The 24,114-nt window shown below is 41.5% G+C and overlaps 1 protein-coding gene across 1 annotated transcript in view; it reads right to left on the bottom strand.

Annotated features, from left to right (window-relative positions):
- The window catches only part of LOC107039912 (ATP synthase subunit gamma, mitochondrial), a 115,152-nt gene that overhangs the window by 694 nt on the left and 90,344 nt on the right, over positions 1-24,114 (bottom strand). The window lies entirely within an intron of this gene.

Genomic DNA, 24,114 nt, shown 5'->3' with positions numbered 1-24,114 from the left:
CCCCCCCCCCCTGTAGCGTCACGCTACATACACACACGCTCATGCGATGACCACGGACACCGAGAAAAGATGATTGACGGGTGAAGGAAAACACCGTGCTATCTCTCTCGCTCCAATATTGTAACGCGTATATTTTGAATTAATTCCGTCTACGGAATTTCTTTCTACCTGCGAATTGAGGCCAACCAAACAACAGCTTCAAGCAGTGTTACCAGATCGTGACGTCACCCCATTTAAAATTGTACAGGTTTTGGCTATAAAACGCCGAAATCTGGCAACCCTGGCCTCAAGCAGTCAGTCATCTACTGACCTCCTAGTGGATCACAACACATTTCTTTACTTTTGTATATATATTAACGTCTTTTATTAAACTGTGATTTATTTAACTAAATTGCAAGTGTTAGTGAATTGTTACATCCTTCAACAACCTCGATCCCTACATTGGTAACCCCGACGTGATATAATTTGGGAAATTCGACGTTTTAAGCAACAGAAGTAAAAATCTCGTGGCGTCGCATGCATTTATCATTGAAAGTTTTATTCGCGCATCTCAGTGATTAACTTCCATCCTGGTGAATATTTACGCATCTAAGGCTGTTTAGTGCCACACAATCCGCGAGTTCAAGTGCTGGATTTAATTCCCCGCGATTGAAAAATCGTAAATTTCGTCGTGTGGGTACACAACGGCATTCTCAAAACGGCGTCTCGTGAGTTCTAGAATATTTCACGCATCGGAGCGCCGAGCCTTGGTTGCGCAATGTCTTCACGAAAACCAAAACAAATGCCAGTGAATATGCTATTTTTGTTTTTCACACCGACACATTGCCGAGTGTCACCAAAGACGTTGTACTGTACTGGTGATAACAAGGACTTATAACGACTTAAAATGCCGCGATTCACATTCTTCGATTTTAGTCCGTTTCGAATAAAATGTGAAACAATGATACCCGCACAAACAGCTACAGTAACGACGGGACATGACGAGCAGCTGGACAGTGGCACTCAGGCATGAGGGAGAGACGAAAGCAACCTCATGCCGAACTACTCCGATGACAGCGTTGAGAACATCAGGCCAATGACCTCATCTCCGCTAAAGCATCGTCGAGAATCACATACAAAATTCAGGTAACATCAAATCTACCACCAGGAGGACCAAACACTCCGTTGGTACGAGACTTTACACAGCGAAAATGGACACAGCATCCGCGGCCCGGGTTAACGAGGCTGGTAACGTCACCCGCGTTCCCTTCGCACCTAAATTCGTCAACAGGATTAAACGGGCAATTGGGGAGCTGGACTCGCCTTCAGTCCGCAGCGATATCGAGGAATGAGGGCGAAAAGAAAGTAACCTCATGGTGAACTTCTCCGATGGCAGCGTCGAGAACACCGGGCCGACGCACCGAGCTCATGTCCGCCAAGCATCAACGAGAATCTCGCTCTTTGGAATACGCGACGTCACATCGACGAGCGAAAGAGGTCTTCACCAGAGCATCCACCACTCTGATACACATCATCGAGGGACATCCCACACACCTGTATACACACGCATCCCTAGCAGATATCATCGAGCATCACCGTGGAATATGCAACGTCACGTCATGCGCCTCCGAAGAACGTTGTCGCCAGAGCATCTTCACTCTGATACGACAAGAGGGCCAATACACATTCACATGCACCATCGCAACACACGGCGAAGGCAGACACACAAATCCAAGCTCTCGCGGTCATCCCGGGCATCATCAACAATAACAACAGCCGCTGCTGAGCACTAGCAGTACAGTCAATACTGGGAGGGAGGAACAAATGCGTAACATTCGCACATCTTCTCCCATATATCAACTTCTTTTCATTTTTTTTTTCATTCAAAATTGACTCTTTTTTTTTTACATTCAAAATTAACTCTTTTTGCTTGAAATTTTTCATTTTTTTTTCTCCCGCCTGCTAAACTGATAATTCATCTGATATTATTGGCTTCCGGATGGATGCCGCGTTTGGTTTCAGCATTGCGCCGACGTTTCACAAACATTGCAGTCTGCATCTTCAGGCCTGTGAGCTCCGATTCTGAGCTCCGATGTCTGAGGATAGTCGTCCTTTTATACCTTCCCCTGTGATGGTGGGGGTAGGGGAAGGGGGGGGGGGGGGGGGTCAGCCAATCATATTTTAATTGATCAGCTGATCAATTAAAAAACCGGGAGGGCGGTTTTTCAAATAGGGTGCACTTGATATCCTCTCTCCCTATTGATGTTGTTAGGGTTTTTGTAGATCCCCAAGCCTTCTCGATATTTCCTTTCGAAATATCCTTGAGACTTGGCCAACATTCTGGCTTGATCGTACTCGATCCTATGTCCAGTGTCCATCCAATGTTTAGCAAGTGCAGACTGTTGTAAGTGGCCGTATTTGCAACACCGTTGATGTTCCTTGATCCGTGTATTGATCTACCTCCCGGTTCCACTAATGTACACTTTTCCGCATGAGCAGGGGATCTCGTACACTCCTGGGGTACTCAGAGGCGGTCTGCGATCTTTCGCACTCGGTAGCATCTGTCCAATCTTCTTTGGGGGTTGGAAGATTGTTCGGATGTTGTGTTTGCCGAGTACTCGGCTGATGCGGTCAGTGGTGCCTCTCAGGTAGGAGAGAAGTTTAGGAGGACTTTAGGTTTTTCCAGATTTTCTTCAGGATTAATCTCCTCTTGAGGAGATGAGAGCTTGCTCTGTAGCTTTCGCTCGACCTTTCGAATTTGTTAGATGTTATATCCATTCTTTGTCAGAGCTGTCTCTAGATATTCAACTTCGCTGTTGACGTTGGAGGGTTGGGAGATTGTAAGAGCTTTGTACATTAGGGAGATAATGACAGAGTTCTTCTGGGAGGGGTGGTGATGGGAGGCGGCATTGAGGTACCTGTCTATGTGGGTCGGCTTGCGATATACTTGATGACCCAGAGTGCCATCCTCATTGCGACGAACCAAGACATCCAGAAATGGGAGGCATCCGTTCTGTTTAATTTCGATGATGAACTTGATGCTCGGGTGCTGAGGATTTAAGAACTCCAGGAATTGGTTTAGACCAGTCCTCCCATGTGGCCAGATGACAAAGATATCGTCCACATACCTGAACCACACAGCAGGTTTCTGCGCTGCTGACTTCAAAGCTTCGTCCTCGAAGTGTTCCATGAATATATTTGCAATGACGGGGAGATGGGAGAACCCATTGCTGCTCCTGATTTTTGCTCATAGAACTCTCCTTCGAACTGGAAGTATGTGGAGGTCCAGCAGTGCTCAATCAAGGGAAGTAATTGGGGAGAGATATCGTTGGACTCCTTGATTAGTACCAAGGTTTCCGGGATTGGGACGTTGGTGAAGAGTGATTCTACATCAAAACTCACTAGGATGTCGTCTGGAGAAGTCCTGAGATTCTTCAGTTTGTTGATGAAATCTAGCGAGTTCTGTATGTATGAACCATTCAGGCCAGTTAACTTTTGGAGTGGTTTCGTGAGGAACTTGGCCAGCTGGTAAGTTGGCGCTCCAATGTTGCTGACGATGGGCCGGAGAGGAACAGACTCTTTATGGATTTTGAGAAGTCCATAGAGTCTAGGAGGGAAGGATTCTTTGGGAGTGAGGAATTTTGTCGAATCAGCTGAGAGTCCAGCCTTCTTCAGGAGATCAGTAGTTTGGCGCTCAATAGTACAAGTAGGATCTTTCCTGAGCTTTGTGTAAACTCTGGAGTCATCCAACATCGCGCAGAGCTTTCCGGAGTAGTCGTCCTTATCCATAACCACCGTGGCATTGCCTTTGTCTGCCGGAAGAATAATGAGATCATTATTCTCCTTTAGACTACGCAGTGCAAGACGTTCCTCCCTAGTAATATTGTCACTAGAGGGAGTAGCTTTGTACAGGACGTTGGACAATTGCCTCCGGATTTCATCACTGGTCTCCTGAGGAAGATGGTAGATCGCTGTTTCGATCCGACTAATAATTTCCTCAGTAGGGATCTTTTTGGGGGCAACAGCGAAGTGGTGTCCTTTCGCCAACACAGACACTTGTGCTTCACTGAGCTCATATTTGTTCAGATTCTTCGCAGTGTGGGTGAGGGTCGGGACTTTCTCCTGGGGGAGCAGCTTCTTGAACTTACTCTTCTGATTCTCGATCCTCATCTCGGCTGTTCGGACTGCTTGTTCATGTGTAACACGATCAAGAGTCTCCCACAGCTGAGAATCCAACGTCTGAGCCAGAAGATTCTGAAGATCGAGAAGCTGTCGGTAGAGATTGGCCAGGTTCTTCTTGGCCGCTGCAATTCTCTCCTTGACCAGCCCCAGTGAAGCCTGGCGGAAGATGGCATTTGCCTGTCTCGAGGGAATAGGGTTCCTCAAGCGGAGGAATTTTGGTACCACTTGATGGTCACGGCACCTTTTCAAAAAAGTGAGGGAGCACAGTTGGACGTGCAAGTTTGGTGAATAAATTCACCGATCCAAGAATACCCTCTCCGTGGAGGCGTTTAATCTTAGTTTTAAGGCTTTCGCGGTCATGATTAATGACATTATTGGCTTCTGGATAGATGCCGCGTTTGGTTTCAGCATTGCGCCGACGTTTCGCAAACATTGCAGTCTGCATCTTCAGGGCTGTGAGCTCCGATGTCTGAGAGTAGTCCTTTTATGCCTTCCCCTGTGATGGTGCGGGTAGGGGAAGGGAGGGGAGGGGGTCAGCCAATCATATGTTTTAATTGATCAGCTGATCACAGCCCTGAAGATGCAGACTGCAATATTTGCGAAACGTTGGAGCAATGTTGAAACCAAACGCGACATCCATCCGGAAGCCAATAATGTCATTAATCATGACCGCGAAAGCCTTAAAACTCAGATTAAACGCCTCCACGGAGAGGCTATTCTTGGGTCGGTGAATTTATTCACCAAACTTAGGAAGTCCGTGCACGTCCAACTGTGCTCCCTCACTTTTTTGAAAAGGTGCCGTGACCATCAAGTGGTACCAAAATTCCTCCGCTTGAGGAACCCTATTCCCTCGAGACAGGCAAATGCCATCTTCCGCCAGGCTTCACTGGGAATGGTCAAGGAGAGAATTGCGGCGGCCAAGAAGAACCTGGCCAATCTCTACAGACAGCTTCTCGATCTTCACAATCTTCTGGCTCAGACGTTGGATTCTCAGCTGTGGGAGACTCTTGATCGTGTTACACATGAACAACCAGTCCGAACAGCCGAGATGAGGATCGAGAATCAGAAGAGTAAGTTCAAGAAGCTGCTCCCCCAGGAGAAAGTCCCGACTCTCACCCACACTGCGAAGAATCTGAACAAATATGAGCTCAGTGAAGCACAAGTGTCTGTGTTGGCGAAGGGACACAACTTCGCTGTTGCCCCCAAAAAGATCCCTACTAAGGAAATTATTAGTCGGATCGAAACAGCGATCTACCATCTTCCTCAGGAGACCAGTGATGAAATCCGGAGGAAGTTGTCCCACGTCCTGCACAAAGCTACTCCCCCTAGTGACAATATTACTAGGGAGGAACGTCTTGCACTGCGTAGTCTAAAGGAGAATAATGATCTCATTATTCTTCCGGCAGACAAAGGCAATGTCACGGTGGTTATGGATAAGGACAACTGGTTACATGACTAAATAACACTGTACAAAAACAACTCAATACAATAACATCATAGGTCAAAGTCAACACGGAAATTATATTGTGGTCCTTTTTTGGGATCCGATGCCAGCCACGTCCTCGTCGTGGGTCCTGGGTAACGCTAAGAGCTGGTAAGGTGTGAAATGTAATTGCCTTACCATGCTCGTGAATTTATAGAAGTACTTATATTTAAATTAATTTTTAAAAATTAATTGCCTTTAGAAGGAAGGTGTACAAAAAGGGAGGTCCCGGACATCTACCTGGTCAACCATATTATTATATTGTGTTGAACCAAAGAGTTTAAATTCACAAACTGGCAACCTAGTCCCAACTTGGTAAGAAAGGTGGAGACCCATTGGGAACCATTGGGAACTGGAGGCTCTGTGTTGATTTGAAATGTGATGAATTGTCGGTGTGGTGAATTGTCGGGTGATGAATAGTCATGTAACCAATTTTACCGGTGCCCTAATTAGGGAATTTTTCATTAATTTTTGAAAATCAATTTCACCAAGGCCTCGGGGGGAAAAAAATATAATCCAACGCCAACACTTGGGATCAAAAAATGCACCGGGGTGCTGATGAAAATCCTTCGGCCGTCTACACCATTCGGAATTCACAAAAAAAATAATTAAAAATCCGCTCATTAGGGCACCGGGAAAATTCTCAATCGAGAATAACCCCCAATCCCACCGGTGTATTTTCCACAGAAATCTGACCCCAAGTATTTGCGTTGGATAATTACCCTTTATTTATCCCGAACACTTGATGGAATGGATTTTCAAAAATTGATGAAAAATTCCCTAATTAGGGCACCGGTAAAATTGCAAATGGGGATCAACCCCCAACTCCCTCGGTGCACTTCCCAAAAAAAAATTCGACCCCAAGTGTTTACGTTGGATTATTACCAGGGCCCGGAACTTCGTGGCACTAAAATGAAGTGAGATGCCGTGCATGAAAAACAATGGAATAGGAATTGAAATGAACAAACGATTGATTTGTCGAAAAAATTTGTAGGTCAGCGTTCGAGTAAAAAGAAATGGATGATCTTGAAACAATTACAATTTGAAGATTATTCTAAACTTACTCTGACTTTTGGTGGAAACTTGAGGTTGTGTTGCATGATGGGCCATGTGCGCAGCAAATTAATAATTAATTTTGACGTCGTTCGAGAAGGGTCTCGAGGCGGGGTTCGAGGTGGGGTTTAAGGCAGGGATCGAGGTGAGGTTCGAGGGAAGGTTCGAGAGGGGAGGTTCGAGAAGGGATTCGAGGCGGGGTTCAAGGCAGGGATCGAGGTGGAGTTCGACGGATGATACGAGGGGGGTTCGAGGNTCGAGACCGGGTTTCGGGAACGGCTTCAAGTTGAAGTTCGAGGCGGGCTTTGGGAGGGGGTTCGAGGCAGGGGTCAAGGCCAGATTTGAAGCAAAATTTAAGGCGGAGATCAAGGCAGGAATCGAAGTGGGGACCGAGGGAAGATACGAGAGAAATTCGAGGCGTGGTTCGGGAGGGGGTTCGAGACAGCATTCGGAGAAGGCTTTAAAGGCGGAGTTCGAAGCGTGGATCGAGATGGGGTTCGAGGGAAGGTTCGAGGCGTCGTTCGAGAAAGGATTCGAAGCAGGATTCGAGGCGGGGTTCAAGGTAGAGAACGAGGTGGGTTCAAAGCAGGGATCGAGGTGGGTTCAACGTAGGGATCGAGGTGGGCTTCGAGAAATGATATAAGGGAGATTCGAACCAGGGTTCGGGAGGGGGTTTGTGAAGTGTTTCAAGGCAAGGTTTGAGGTGGGGTTCGAGGGGAAGTTCAAGGGGGGAGGTCGAGACGTCATTCTGGAGGGGGTCAAAGGCGGGGTTCGAGGTAAGGTTCGAGAAAATGTTCGAAACAGTTGTTAAGAGGGGGTTTGAGAGGAGGTTTTCGATATGGGGTTCGAGATGAGGTTCAGGAAAGAGTTCAAGAGGTATTCAAGTCTGAGTATGAGGCAGGGCTCGAGGCGTAGTTCGAGGCAGGGTTCGATGCAGAGTCCGAGGAAAGGTTTGAGGCGAGGTTCGAGGTGTAGCGTTCGAGTGGGAGTCGAGAGGGGTACTACGGAAACATTAACCTTCTACAAAATGGAGTCTTTCAATTTTCTGACATTTGTAATTTTTCACAGATTCTGGTCACACAAAATACGTACCGAATTTACAAAGTTGCAATGTACCTTTCAAATTACACATTTTTCAACCTCATTTTCACATTGCACAATTAAAGCAAGTTGACGAGTTCCTGAATTAGTATTTTTTATGGCTTCTTCTACATAAAATTTTTAGTCACACACCATTCAAACGCATTGCGAAAAATCCTCTGAAATCGATTGGGGGAATCCTTGAAAATTCTTGGGGAAATACTATAAGAGTGTAAATACTGTGAAATATCAGGGAGAGAATTCTGTTGAATCTCCAGGGAGAAATACTGTAAAATCACGTTTGAAACTATCCAATCGAAAAACCTAGAGAATTCACTAGGCATTTCTATTGGATTTTTGTAGAACTTTCTATTAGGTTTTGGCTTTTTCTATTAAAATGTTCCATAGAAAATATTGTATAGCAAAAGTCACTAAAATTCAGTTTTCTATATAGTTTCTTCTATTGGAATATTTTCTACTGAATTTTTTCATCTCGAATTTTTGTTCCATCAAGATAATCAAACAAAAAAACTTGGAAAATTAGAGCCGAAGAAATTATATAGAAAATATTTCAATAGAATGAGTTGTATAGAAAAATCGAATTCGAGTAGGTGATTCTATTATTTTTTGTTCTGCGTATTATCATCGGGAAATTTATGTTGAATATCCTGCGATAAAGTATAGGATTTTGGCAAATTTATCCTAGGAACTTTTATAGCGTTTTCCCTAGTACCTCTAACAGGATCATCCCTTGAAGATTTTGCATCATGTTATCCAGTACACTTCCCGAGCTCTTCCCTACACTGAGCGCAATAAAACAAACAACTTTCCAATAAAATGTTGTTTGAAGCAAAAAAATCGCCAGTTGAAAAATACCAACAGATGAATTGTTTTGCTGTCCAGGATAACGAAATATTTAACTCCAGAGGCAGATCATTTACACGACAAAGTGTCTTTTCAGGATAATAATAGTCTGTACCTGAGTCACTCTCCCTTGTTTCGCATAAAACGAACATTTTTATCGATCAAAATATGCATGGCAGTATAGAATAGTCGATATATCGGGCTAAAATCACATTTCTTGCTTACGCAGAGAATAATAATTTTTTGGAACGACTGAATCTATATTTGAAATCTGTCCTCGAATGGTCAGTACTAGATTTTGTTTGTCAATTCTTAACATGTGATTTTATTTGTTCAAATAAGGTTCTTGATTTTTGTTTGTCCTCTCATTACACGTGACCTCTACGGATTTTTCCAAGAATTCAAGATTCTGCTCAAGGTCATGCTGAATGTTCTACGGAATTTTTTCTTGTACAATTACATATTTTTTGTGAAAATCCTCCTTGAGTTTCTTAGAGACATCTTCAGTATGGATCCTGACTCAGTTCTATTTTTAAAGCTGTGAGAGAAGATTAAATTTTGTAAGACGAGTAAGGAACTTTTTCTCTGTATAATTTTTATGATTTTTATACTATAGGAGATTATGGAGGAAATACTGTGAAATACTATGGAGAGAATCCTGATCTCAAGGATGAAATACTGTGGAATTAAAATTGAAAAAAATTCAATCGAAAAACCGAGCGAATTCGCGAGACGATTCTATTGGATTTCTGTAAAACTTTCTATTAGTTTTTGACCGTTTCTATTGAAATATTCTATAGAAAATATTGTGTAGAAAGTCTCTCGAATTAAATTTTTGTAAACACCTTCTTCTAATGAAATATTCGAATTTTCTAAGTTTTTCCATTCAATTTCTCTTTTTTTCCCATCAAGAAAATTTTTTAAAAAATTGTAAAATTTGAATCCAAGTGATTCTATAGAAAATATTTCAATAGAATGTGTTGTAGAAAAATTGAACTCTACTGAATTTTTCTATAAGATATTCTCCATTAAACATTTCAATAGAAATGGCCAAAAACCAATAGAAAGTTAAAATTCAGGATTTTACCAAATTTTTCCTATGAACTTTTATAGTATTTTCCCTAGGACCTTTTGCAGAATTATGCCTTAAAGATTGTGCATCGTTATCCAGTAGACTTCCCAGGCTCTTCCCTATACTGAGCCCAAAAAGCAAACAACTTCTGAAAGGAATGTAATTTGAAGCGAAAAATTGCCAGTTAAAAATGACCAAAACATGAATTGGTTTGCTTTCCATGACTAGATCATTCGCACGCCTGGGTGCCATTTCAGGATAAAAATACTCTGTACCTGAGTTACTCTCCCTTGTTTCGCATAAAACGAATATTTTCGTCAATCATAATATGCATGGCAGTATAGAATAGTGAATATATGGGACTAAGAATTACATTTCTTGCTTACACAGAGAATAAAAATTTGTTGGAACAACTAAATCTATATTTGAGAAAAAAAATTTCCATCTCAGGAGCGTTTTCGAATGGTACTGAAATCACAACTCAAGAATTAACAAACGAAATCGAGTACTGACACTAGATTTGGTTTGTTAATTCTTAAGTTGTGATTTTTTTGTTCAAACAAGGTTTGGGATTTCCAAGGGCATTCTTTATGGAAGTCTTTTGAACCATAGATTACATCCCGCAATATTTATTTGATTCACTATTAGAGCAAAATAAGTAAAATAATTGATTCCAAAACTCTTAAACTTCCTGGAGAGAGAATTGAGAATGCAGCAGAATGAACCAATAGGTATTTGGAGCAAAGTGGGAATACTCCTTGAATTTTTTGGAGACATCTTCATTACGGAAAGATTGAATGTTTGAGACGAGTGAAAAACTTCCTCTCTGAAAGAATTTCTATTTCATGTCTAACAGAAAACATGTTTCAATTCATAGAATCCTCGCAATTTCCCCTTAATTTTTTATGTAATTTCCCCCCATTTTGAATGGAAATTATTGCTCTCCATCTCGCCTCAGGATTGCGTGGCTATCTCTTGATTCCGGTCAGATTCCGTCTCCGTATGCTGCACTGACTCTAGGGTATTCCTTTCGCCTAAAATTCATATCCACATAGCACCAGCACATGGCCCATTACGCAACACAACGTCAAGTTTCCACCAAAGGTCAAAGTAAGTTAAGAATAATCTTCAAATTGCAATTGTTTTAAGATCATCTATTTCTTTTTACTCTAACGCAACCTACAAATTTTTTCGACAAATCAATCGTCTGTTCATTCCAATTCCTATTCCATCGTTTTTCATGCACGGCATCTCACTTGATTTCATTGCCCTCTTAACCCTCCTGAACTGGCGCGTAGAGCGGCGCGCCGCTGCCAACTACTCAACCTATAAGGCGCCACTGCAGTGCAAATGAGACGTAAGAGATCTAGCCAGTTCAGGAGGGTTAAGGCTTAGTGGAATTGATGTTTAAAAATTAATTAAAAATCGCCTAATGAGGGCACCGGGAAAATTCCAAAAGGGCATCAACCCCCAACCCCCTCGGTGCATTTTGCAAAAAAAAAATTTGACTCCAAGTGCGGTGGATAATTACCCTTTATTTACTCCGAAGACTAAGTGGGATTGATTTTCCGAAATTAATTAAAAATTCCCTACTTAGGGCACCGGGAAAATTCTTAATGGGGATCAACCCCCCCCCCCCCCCCCCGGTGCATTTTCAAAAAAAAAAATTTGACCCCAAGTGTTTGTATTGGATAATTACCCTTTATTTACTCCGAAGACTCGGTGGAATTGATTTTCAAAAATTAATTAAAAATTCCCTACTTAGGGCACCGGTAAAATTCCAAATGAGGATCAACCCGCAACCCCCTCGGTGGATTTCCCAAAAAATTTTGACCCCAAGTGTTTGCGTTGGGTAATTTCCCTTTATTTATTCCGAAGACTCGGTGGAATTAATTTTCAAAAATTGATTAAAAATTTCCTACTTAGGGCACCGGGAAAATTCTTAATGGAGATCAACCCCCCCCCGGTGTATTTTCCAAAAAAAAATTTGACCCCAAGTGTTTGCGTTGGATAATTACCCTTTATTTATCCCGAAGACTTGGTGGAATTGATATTCAAAAATTGATGAAAAATTCCCTAATTAGGGCACCGGTAAAATTCCAAATAGGGATCAACCCCCAACGGCCCCCGGTGCATTTTCAAAAAAAAAAAATTTGACCCCAAGTATTTGCGTTTGATTATAATTCTTTTTTTTTTCACTTGGATTTGTAAAAATCAATTGAAAATCCCCTACTGACAAAGAGTGCACCGACATATCTCCCCCCATTAGTCTTCCCCCATCCCTCAGGTATAAATAGACAATATTTTTAATTTTTCACGGCTTTACTTTGTATTAATTTTTGTAATTTAACGAGATGGGAACGTACATTGAGTGGCGGTAGTGGGGGCCGTACAGTCCCCCACCACATCTTCCGCTACGGTCTCCCGCTAGTTTCAGCATCATACATTGGATAATTGAAAAATCATTATCAGATAATTTGTTCTTATTCCAAAAGTTTACATCTTTATGCCGTTTAAAAAACAATAGCGTTGCGGCTTATTACGAGCTAATTTTATATGCATCTAAAAATTTTTCTGCTAATGCCATTTAAAAAAAAAAACGCAGTCATGCTAGCTTTTTTGTAAGTTACCCGAATAATCATTTAAAAAATCAATAGGATTTAATTTCCGATATCGGATAATTTAAAGCTAATTAAGAGCTAATTTTCTACGTTTCCAAAAAAATTTTCAGCTAACCCAGTTTTCGGAAAAACAACGTTGATGCTGCCTTACCGCAAGTTAGCAGAAAAAATGGTTAAAATATTAACAAAATTGGTTTTCGACATGGGATAATTTAGAGCTCATTAGCAGCTATTTTTTCACGTCTCAAAAAATGATTTTTTTCTTTTTCAAAAAAATTTTTTTTCACAAAACGACGCATTTACATACTTTTGACCAAAATGTAGAAATGAACTAAATCTCATTTATAAAAGTAGCAAAAAAATCATTTTTGACATTGGATAATTGAAAAATCATTACCAGATAATTTTTTATAATTCCAAAAGTTTTCATGTTTATGCCGTTCGGAAAACAATAGCGTTGCGGCTTATTATGAGCTAATTTATATACATCCAAAAAATTTTCGCTAATGCCATTTTTAAGAAAAAAAAAAACGTATTCATACTATTTTTTTCGTAAGTTAGCAGAAAAATTATTTAAATCACTAGAATTTGATTTTCGATATCGAATGATTTAACACTCGTTAAGAGCTAATTTTCTGCGTTTTCAAAAAATTTTCATGTTTATGTCATTCGGAAAACAATAGCATTGCGGCTTATTATGAGCTAATTTTATATGCATTCAAAACTTGCCATATATTACCAAATAAATGATTCAAAAATGAACAAAATTTGATTTTCGCCATCCGATTATTGCAAGCATTAGCACCTATTTTTTTCACGTTTCAAAAAATAGAACAAGTGGATAATTGCATTTTTGGACTTCCGTTTCCGGTCTGCGAGGAGAAGGTTGTGAAACTCGTGTGCGCGACGCGTTTTTTGTGAATTTTTTAAGATTTTTAGTCTACTAGGGGAACAAGTGGGTGTGAAAGGGTGGGAAGGGATAGGGTAAGTGAGGGGTGGAAAGGGCCAAGGAGTAGGTTGGGCGGTAGGAGAGAGGTGTTGAGAGAAAGTGCAGGGGAGAGGGTTGGAGGTTGGGTGTGAGTGTGGGATAAAAGACGGAGTTTGGTGTGTTCTGAAGGGTAAGCAACAGAGTACAGGTACGAGGGGAGGTGAGTTTAGCATAATTAGCGTAATCGGGTGGACAAGGGAGGAAAAAGGGATAGATTTGAGGGGTTGGTGGACGAGCGTGGGGCGATAGAGAAGGGGGGTAGAGAGGGGCCAGGGAAGAAAGTGGCGCGAAGAAAGGTAAAGGTGGCGCCGGAGATAGGAGAGCGGGAAAAAGGGAAACGGATAGGTGTGTAGGTACAGAAGGATTAGACCGATATAATAGGGAGGATGATTAGTTACTGGGAAGGCACGACGGTGGGAAGCGGGGGNGGGGGGGGGGGGGGGGGGGGGGGGGGGAGACAGGAGAGACAGAGAAAAGGGGAGAGGAAGTCCCAAAGGATGGGAACATGAATGAGACGTTCTATGAGTCGCTACCGTCAATGGGAGAATGGGACACGTCAGACACGGAGGTGGTGAAGGGTAGGAAAAAAAAGAGGGAGGATCAGCAATGCATAGAGATTATTGAGGGAGAAGATAGAGCAGGAAAAGATGGGGAAAACGGTAGAGACAGTGCAGGATATGCTCGCTGCGAGGAATCTGGAGAGAGAAGCGGAATGGGATAGTAAATTGGAGAGGAGGGAGGATTTTAAGAAGAAGAAAAGGGGGGCAATTCATGCAGAAGAAGAAGGAGAGTAGGAGGAAGAGGAGGCCAAAAGGAAAAAGTGCGAAGAGCCGGTGAAGCAGGTTGGAGTAGCGGAACAGGTAGTGGGAGAGGATACGCTAGGTAGACATGAGGCAATGGCTAGAGAGGTTTAGAGAGGTGACATTGGCGGCACTCAAGGATGTGAAAACGGAGGGGAGGGAGGCGAGGGAAGGGATACAAAAGGTCAAGGAAAGCTGAGATAACTGGCAGGGGAGATTGGAAGAAGAAAGGAATCAAATTTGAGAAAAGTTCGATGAACTTGGGGAAAAATTAGATAAGGCAGAGAGGGATAGGAAGGAAGATAAGGGTGAGTTTGGAAGTCGACTGGAGAAGCTGGAGGAAAAGGCAGGGAAGGTGGACAGGATTGAGGAAAGAGTGGAAGAATTAGTGAGGGGAAAGGAAAATAGAAGAGGAGGAGGAGAGAATGGAAAAGCTTTAGGGGAGGATATAGAGGCAAGGCTTAGAGAACTGGAGTGGAGGGAGGAGAGATTGGAGAGAGAAGAAGAAAAGTAATATAGTGATTAGGAGGATGAAACTAGGTAAAGGGGAGGAGAGAGAGGAGGTGAAGAAGTTACTGAGAGAAGTATTAGAAGTAGAAGTCAAGTGGGTGAGAAAAATTGGGGGGAAGGATAGAGAGGGAGGGGCGTCAGTAGTAGTAGGTTTGAGGGACGAGAGAGAAAGGAAGAAGGTTTTCGAGAAGAGGAGAAACTTGAAAGGGAGGAAGAAGAGACTGGAGAACGACTTGACATTTAAGGAAAGAAGAATACAATGGGAGCTAGAAAAGATAGCGGATATTGAAACTGGTTAGGGTGCGGAGGTGGGAGTAGGGAGGGGAAGAATATGGTTAGATGGGAAATTATGGAACTGGGATGAAAGAAGGATGAAACTGAGAAACGAAAAGGGGGAAGAATGGAACAAAGAGAGGAGGAAGCAAAGGATAGAGAAGATAGAGGAGCGAAAGAGGAAGAAAATTAATGAGGAAAGACAGAGATGGAGGTGGATCAGGCTCAAGGGGGGGAATCAAACTTAGGTTAAAAAGAGTAGGAAGCAGAAAGTGGAAGCACAAGGAGGGACGAAAGACGGAGGGAGGAGGGAGTAAAAAGGTGGCATTCTGGAATGTAGCAGGGGTGAAGCGGAAAGATCCGGATTTTTGGAGGAAATTAAAGAATTCGGATGCATTAGTTTTGTTAGAGACGTGGTTAGGAAGGGATGGGAGGGTGTGAAGAAGAGGGCGCCAGGGGAGTTTAGATGGAAAGTGCAAGTAGGAAAAAGGGATAAGAAAAGGGGGAGATGGATAGGAGGTATGTTAATGGGGATAAGTAAAGAACTGTGTGAAGAATATTGGGGGGAATTGAGATAATTGAGCAGGGCGTGGAGGGATGGATTGAGGGAAGAATAAAGCTAGGAAGAGATAGCTGGAGGATCATTGGAGTATATGGGTGATTCTTCGAAAATGGTCATTTTTTTGTCCCAGCGGTTTTTTGATTCCGAAATGGTCGTAACGTATACCATTAGGTGAAGAATTTTTGAGTCATCACAGTTCTCAAATTTTGGAAAAAAAATGTATGAAAAACCCACTCATTAGCTTAGGAGAGTGAGAAATAGGTGCTAAATGTCAATACCGTGGCATGTCCTCCAATCAAAATTGAACTTTCAATTGCTTATTACTACTTCAATTCATGAAAGAAAAAAAATCCCAAAATTGAGATAGAAGGACATACCCTGAGTCGAACTTTTTTACATAATTTCAATCACCCAGTGATCATTTGGGGTGTATAAACTCGCTCTCAATTCTGTCCACAAATTTTCAATTTTTTTTTCGAATTTTGAATAAGACCGCGGGAGCGCCACCTACAATAATTCAATATGGCGTCAGTGGCTCAGTTTTCGAAGGAGGACATTCCAATTGAATAATCACAGTCGCTGCGGCCGATCCCACACCGATTTGTTCACATATAACAATCGACAATAGATTAAAATACGTATGTCACGAAATTAGGTGTCAATATCGTGGTGATGTCTCTCCCTCGTATTTTTTACGATTTTGGAGCAAGTGTGGTCGGAAATTCTTCCTCCCAACAGGCTGAAGAAACCTCTCTTTGCTCAATATCTGACATGTAAACAATTCGGTGTCCGGTTGATTTCAAAAGTAATTGTCAATACCGTGGATGTCAACACCGTGGATATTTCTACATAAAGGGTGAGAATCAGTGTTTATCAATAGTATTATTGCTTTTCATGAGTGTTTTCCAATTTTATTTATTTTTTCTCGTCTCAGATGACAAAAAATTGTCGAAAGACTTCACGGGAGGGGAAAAAGAACTTCCACCAACGCAATCAGAATCAATCCAGAGTTTCGAACCAGAACGAAAAATCAAACAACAAAGCAGACAGAGAAGAAAGGTTGAGGAAAAAGAGAGAGACAGAGAAGAAAAGAAGGCAGAAAATACGCGACGATCCAGTGGCTCATCAGGCCTACTGCAAGGCTGAGAGACAACGCAATGAGAAGAGAAAGAAAGATGGAAAAATAAAATCTGTGGCTGAGTTAACTATGAAGGAGAAAAAAATCCGTCGAGATAAACAAAAGGTGTCACAGAGAAATTCAAGGATGAAACGAAAGGTATTATCATCTACTTTACCTCAGACAGACGACATGAATAACAATTCTCTCAGTAAACAAGCAAAAGTGGGCAGAAAAAGGATCGTTGAAAAGTTAAGACAGTCTTATCGAAATAATGTGAAACTGGTAAATGAGAATAAATGTTTGAAAAAAATAGTGAATAAATTGAGGAAAAGAATCAGTAGATCGAGATCTAGAGCACTTCAATCCACATCTCCTTGTTCAAAAACGAAGAAATTCTTGAATGGACAAAGGATCGATCCCGACATAAATAAAAAACTAATTACTGGTGAAGTGATTTTTCAGCAAATGAGGAAGGCCTACGTCGACTCTAAAAGTGATAAATTTAAACAAATTTTAGGAAGAGTTCTATGTGGAAAAGTAGTAAAAAAATATCGTAAATTGAAATTCGTTAGAAAAGAAACTGCTCCAGTGGTTTCTTCTAGGATCACTCTCACTGGTGACCCACTCAAGTACACGAGGAAGGAAACAGTGGGCTCAAAGTTTATCAGAGATAAAATAAAAAGGTTTTACGTGGAGAATTCCCAAATCGATCCTCGAAAGAAGAACTCTAAGAAGGTGAATGGTCAATTAGTGTCGAAACATCATATGAATGCTAGTATAAAGGACTTGTACTTGAAATTCTGTGCTACGAATTCTCTTCGTGTCAGCTATTCTTTCTTTGCCAAACATCGTCCATCCTACTGTGTAGCCCCAAAAGTTAGCGCAAGGAATACATGCGCTTGTCTTACTCATGAGAATTTTAGTCTATTGCTCAGTGCTTTATATAAAATTAAAATTTTGGAAGAAAATTCTACAGAAAAGGTTATCAAACGTGTCACGTGTGCTAATCGATTGGAGCAGTGCATTACCAGGACATGTGAGGAATGTGTGGGTAAACAAGTGGAGTATAACTGTCAAGATGTGAATTTAGAAGATGAAATGTGCTACATGAAGTGGGAAACGAAGAGAGAGAATCGTATAAATGAAAAAACACAAAAACCCATGGTTGTTTCAATAACTAAAAAGAACAAAATTACATGCAAGGTCAAAGAAGGACTGGATCTATTTTCAGCTCAATTTGAATTGTTCATGGCTCACGAATGGCGGGTTTTTCAAATTGGGGAATGATGAGATGCTTGTCTTAATGGATTTCAGTGAAAATTATGCTTGCAAATATGGCACTGAAGTACACTCAGTGCACTTTGGAGTGAGCCGAGAACAGTATACTCTGCATACGGGTATGCTGTATCTCTCAGGACTTTCAAAGGGATTTTCCACTCTTTCAGAATCTCTATGACACGACCCAGCTGCAATTTTAGCACATTTGATGAAAATTCTGGATTTTTTCATGCCAAAATACCCTACAGTAAAAAAATTGCATTTATTAAGTGATAGCCCCAGTACCCAATATAGAAACAGAAAGATGTTCCACCTGATAACACTATCTTCCTCAGAAATATCATCAAATCAATGAGATTACACACAATTTTAGTGAAGCAGGGCACGGTAGACCAGCTGATGGCATCGGAGGTGTCTTGAAGATGACAGCTGATAATCGAGTGCAATATGGCCATGATGTTTCAAATTTTGACTTTTGTTACGACTTTACGCACTCGGGTGAAAGCAGTGCATGCTGATACAATTACCATTGAAGATATTCGTGCTGTCGATGCTCTACTACCAACAGATGTAAGGCCTTTCACAGGGACTATGAAAGTTCATCAATATACCTGGAAAAGGGAGAATTCTTCGTTCGTTTTCTTCAACTCTTTGAGTTGTTTCCATTGTCTCCTGGGCAACAGCTGCTCGCATTTCAACATTGGATTGACAAATTATAATATCATTCCATCTAAACCTCGTGAAACTTCAATGGAAAGAATTGAGAGGAAGGCAAAATCATCACTCTGCAAAACAAGGCCTTCGAAGAGTGGAGATTCAACGCAAGATCAGAAGAAGAATACAAAAGGAAAGATTTCTCGACTGAGAAAGGAGAGGCAGAGAATCTCTGAAGACAAGTACCCACCGTCTAATGTGCTTCAGAGTGGACCTCTCAGGAGAAGTTCGAGGTGCGTGGTATTTGTGACAGTTCTCTTCTATAATTTATTTAAATCCTTTTCGTATTTTGCAGGCTTCAAAAACGGGACAGTGCCGTGATTTAACTATGTGATTGACGTGATGTATTGTTATTTTCTTATTTTGAACTTACTGGATATTTAAAAAATGTTATGTATATAAAAAGAATTAATTAACGACTGAATTACACTACAATAATGAAAAAAACCATTTTCGAAGATAAAAAAGTTCATAATTCCTGCTCCTCGTAGTCTGTAGCGCTATTACTCCTCGAACATTCTTGGATACCCTAAAGTACCCCAAAAACATATCCAAGTCGGTTCGGTGGGCACTTTGATATTGTGAAAATTTCTAATCTCAAAAATCACCATTTTCGAAGAATCACCCATATGTGAATGATGATGAAAAGGTCAAGTTGGATCTGCTGAAAAAGGTGAGAGGTGATTTCAATATGAGGACGGGATACGAGGGGGGAATAGGAGAAGAGATGGGGAAGGGAAGGGGAGGAACAAGGAACTCGGTGGATGGGAGAGGAGCATGTGGAGGAGAGAAAGCACTGATCAGTATTCTGGAAGAGACAGGGTGGTCGATCTTGAACGGCAACTCTGAGGGGGACGAAATAGGAGTTTACTTTTGAGAGAGCAGGGGTTAGGTCGGTTATAGATTATGTAATGTCTGGGGAAAGGGGAAGAAAAAGTGTAGATAGGTTTGAAATTGGGGAGAAGTGTGATTCGGATCATTTCCCACTTGTAGTTACAACGAAGGGCGGAGAGGAGGAGAGAATTAGGAGGGAGAGGAGAAAGAGGGGCAAGAAGATGATAAAGATGAAGAATTGGGAAAGAGAGAAGAGAGAAGAACTCACAAGGAGGTTGGAGGAGGTGACTGGAGCTTGGGGGGTGGAGGGGAGCGTGGATGATATGCTGGCAGCGATTAGAGCGAAGGTTAAAAGTATTAAGGAGGAAATAGAAGGGGAATCGCGAAGAAAGAGAAAAGGTTGGGGGGATTGGTGGGATGATGAATGTAGGGAGATGAAGGAGGTAAGAAAAGCACTGAGGAGGGTGATAGGGATAAGTATAGGGAAATGAAGCGCGTATATGCAAGACTATGTGAAGAAAAGAGGGCCGAAGAGCTGAGAAATTTTGAAAGAGAGGTGGAAAAGGCGATTGAGGAAGACAGAGTGTGGGAAGTGATAAATAGGGAGAGAAGAGTGTGAAAGGGAATTAACGAAGACATAGAGCTAAAGGAATGGAAGGATTATTTTATGAGGTTACTGGGAGGAGTAGAGGGGAAAGTGAGAGGACAGGGGAGGAGAATGACAGTGGGGTACGAGGAAGGGGGACTAGCTAGGGAGGAAGTAGAGGAGGCCATAAAGAAATTGAAGAGTGGTAAGGCCGCGGGGGAAGATGAAATTGAGAATGAGATATGGAAAGGAGGAGAGGGAATCAGACGGGTAACGTGGAGGTTATGTGATAGGGTATGGAGGGGGCAGGGATGGCCGGAAGAATGGAAAGAAGTTGCTAGCGCCAATAGTAAAAAAGGGAGAAGGAAGAAGTGTAAAGGAGTACAGAGTTGTCACGCTGATGCACACCTTATATAAGGTGTATGCAGCAGTTCTGACAAGGAGATTGGAGAAGGAAGTCGAGGGGAAACAAATGGTGCCGGACAAGGTATGGGAACGATCGACACCATCTATGTACTGAATTATTTAGTAAATAAAGAACTGGCCAAGGACCTGAGAGCAGCCTCTGATTCAGTGAATAGAAGAGTTTTGTGGGAAAAGATGAAGCAGAGAGGGGTATCAAAGGGTCTGACAGAGAGAGTCAAGGAGATAAACGAGGAAACGGCGAGTGAGGTCAGGGTAGGGAAGAAGGTGTCAGAAAAATTCTGGACGGCAAGAGGGGTAAGGCAGGGTTGTCCGCTTGGCCCGATTCTATTCAATATTTTACTGGCAGATTTGGAGGAATTCATGAGGGAGAAATGGAAGGGAGGAGTGGGACTGGGTAGGACAAAGGTATTTTCACTGGCATATGGGGACGACATGGTGATACTCGCGGAGGAGGAAGCGAGAATGAGGATAATGATGGGACAGTTGGAAGAGTATATCAGGCTAAAAGATCTAATGATAAACGTGGACAAGTCGAAAATGATGGTGTTTAGGAAGAGAGCGAAGGGACAGAAGGAAAAGGACACATTGAAACTGGGGGGGGGGGAAGGAGGTGGAGGAAGTGAAGGAATTTTTCTACTTGGGATATTGGTTTAGAAGTACAGGGGGGCAGGCAAGGCAAGTAAAGGAAAGAATGGCAAATGCAGGAAAGGTGATGGGCCCGGTATGGGGCATAGGGAGAAGGTTTAGGAAGGACTGGAAAAGGAGGATTTGGCTTTTTGACACTTTAGTGTGGTCGGTAATGGAATCGGAGATATGGGGATGGGAGGAATGGGAGGGAGTGGAGAGGATGCAGGAAAGATACCTAAAATGGGTATTTGGGTTGAGGAGATCCACGCCTGGAGATCTAATGAGGGAGGAGTTGAAAAGGGATAAACTTTGGACCAGGATAGCGAAAAGAGCATGGAAGTTTGAGGAAAAGTTGAGAAGGGGAGAAGGCAGTAAACTGGCGAGGCAGTGTTTGAAGGAAATAGAGGATAGGGAGGGAAAAACACAGGTTTCGAGGTGGGAGGAGGGGAGAAGGTTTAGGGAAGAAAGAGGAATGATTGAAAAGGGGGAGAAAAGAGCGAGTGGGAGGGAGGAGAAAGAAAGTTTTGAACAGGTGGTGGAAAAAGAGAGGGAGAGGCAAGTAAGGGAGAGCTGGGAAAAGATAATAGGATGGAAAGCGAATCCTTGGTATAGGGGGGTAGCCACAGAGGGCATCCCAAGATACTTAGAGAACAGTTGGGGGGAGGAGAGGTGGAATAGGGTAGCAAGATTTCGGATGGGTGATGGTTTAAGAGGGGAAAGTAAATGGTAGAAGGAGGAGCGGAGTAGGTGCAGAAGATGTGGCGGAGATTTTGTTGCTAATAAATTAGCAAAATGCTTCCAAATGTATGGTCCATTTTAGGAATTTTTATTTTAGTATGATTTTTAACTTTCCGACCCGGAGGGAGAAAGTTATTTGGTAATGATTTTTCAATTATGTAATGTGAAAAAGGATTTTTTTTGCCACTTTTATAAATGAGATTGAGTTTATTTCTATGTTTTCGTCCAAAGTATGTAAATGCATCGTTTTGTAAAAAAAATGGAATTTTTTGATTAGAAAAAAATTATTTTTTGAGAAAAACAAATTTTCTTCAACAATTTTTCGAAACGTGAAAAATAATTGCTAATGAGCTGTAAATCATCCCATGTCGAATACCAAATTTTGTTTTTTTTGCTTCCGAATGGAAGCTATGTAATTGTAATTTTTTTCGATTTCCTAATTTTGGGTGGAAATGCCTAGAAATGTCATGAAACGTGAAGAAATGATGTTTTTAAAAAATGTCTGTATGTATGTATGTCTGTGGTCATGTGTGTGCGTATGTCCCCAATTGCCCCCATAACTCGAGAACGGTTAGCGCAAAGAACTTGAAATTTTCAAAACTGAGCTAAATTTCAGCTCGATCGGTTGAGCGGTTCCTGAGATACAGCAATTCCTCAAAAATCGTGTTTGCAGATATCTCCTGAATCATTCGACCGATTCGATTTTTTTTTTAAATACTCGTGATGATACCTATCTAAATGGATCGAAAAAAGACCATTACACCCCAAGCAATGTGGTTTTATTCTCGTTTTTTCATTTTTTCGCTGAAATTGCTTGTAAACATGATAACTTAAAAAATAATCGAGATAGAAACTTCAAACTTGGTAGGATTTCAGGTCTTGTGATAACAAAGTTTGGTATTTTGGATGAGCAAAATCGGATCAGTAGTTTCGGAGATATTCAACTTTTTATGTGAAACTGTTTTGCTCAATATCTCAAAAACTATACAACCGATTTCAATTTTTTTTTCAAAGTGTTCGTCTTGATGTCATCTATCTGCATCAATCAAAATATGTATACCCCTCTACAGAAACTTTTCAAGATATTGCCGTTTTTGTATTTTTTTGGTCAGAATTCACTCTTGAACACTATAACATGGATTAAAATCAGGGAAACCTTTTGAAACATTGACTACTAGTTAGGATTGTCAAATAACATTCCTATATCCAATTTTAGGTCAATATATTCAATAGTTACTGAGATAGAACAATTTATCAAAGATTGTTAAGAAGAAAAGGATCAACGCATCGATATTTAACTGTCCATTTTCACTCTAGGCTGACTTAGAAAGATCACATCACATAAAAAAAAAATTTTTTTCAGAAGAATGAACGTTTGAAAGAGAGAATTATTATGTAATAATAAAGTAAGAAATTATAGTCTCATTATGTAATTTTAACGAATAATTGCTTAATTATATGAAGAATCGTAAGCACGAAACAAAAAAAAAGTCATGATTGAAATTTTTTTAAACAGTAACTCCGCTCTCGAGATTGTAACGTGACATTTTCGTATGGGGGTCAAAAATGCCTATTACCTTCGCCCTTCTTCCCCTTCATCTAGGTAAACTCAAAAAGCAAAAAATCTATGGGCGCCAGGTAATTTTTTGCCGGGATTACCAAACCGGAAGAATCTACAAAATCAATTCTAATTAATTCAAAACCTCAAAAATTTACTCAGAAAGGAAAAAAACTAGATTTCTGGGGAAAGGTAACGGTCCTTGGTTCGCTCAGTGTGCTAGGTTGTGGAGAGAGGGGTGGATTTCAGGTGGAGACGGGTATTGGGTGGTCAAAACTACCAAAAAAAGAAGAAATCGACATCGTCCTTACGTGTTAAACTACTGACATTTGAAAAATTATTAATGTACAGGGTTTTCTCTTCGCATTGATCTCAACAAAAAAAAGTTTATAACAATACCTAGTAAAATAACAAATATTGGCTTGGAAATAATATTTTAAAGCTTCCTACTTAGTCCAAAAGTAATACTTCGATTTACTCGACCGTAGGTGAGGTCATCCAATCCCTCACACAATAATATAACAAAAGAATTATCGATTAATCTCGAAATACTCGAGAATGTCGAGAAATGCAGGGAGAGTATGCGAATCAAAGAGGATAGACCTGAGTAGAGGCCCGGATCGGGGGGTTTGATGGACTCCAAAAATGTTAGTTGGTACCCCACGGGAAAGGCGGCGTCCCGGTCGAATTGTCGGTAAATGTGAGTCGGGTGCGTGAGTAACTCGGCAGTAGCAGTCCCGCTGTGACAGGGACAGGTTCGGAGGGG

The sequence above is a fragment of the Diachasma alloeum genome, unplaced genomic scaffold (genome assembly GCF_001412515.2).
Source record: "Diachasma alloeum isolate Michigan unplaced genomic scaffold, Dall2.0 Dall_scaffold_00312, whole genome shotgun sequence".
Taxonomy (NCBI): Eukaryota; Metazoa; Arthropoda; class Insecta; order Hymenoptera; family Braconidae; genus Diachasma; species Diachasma alloeum.
This window is presented reverse-complemented; position numbering and strand designations above follow the sequence as displayed.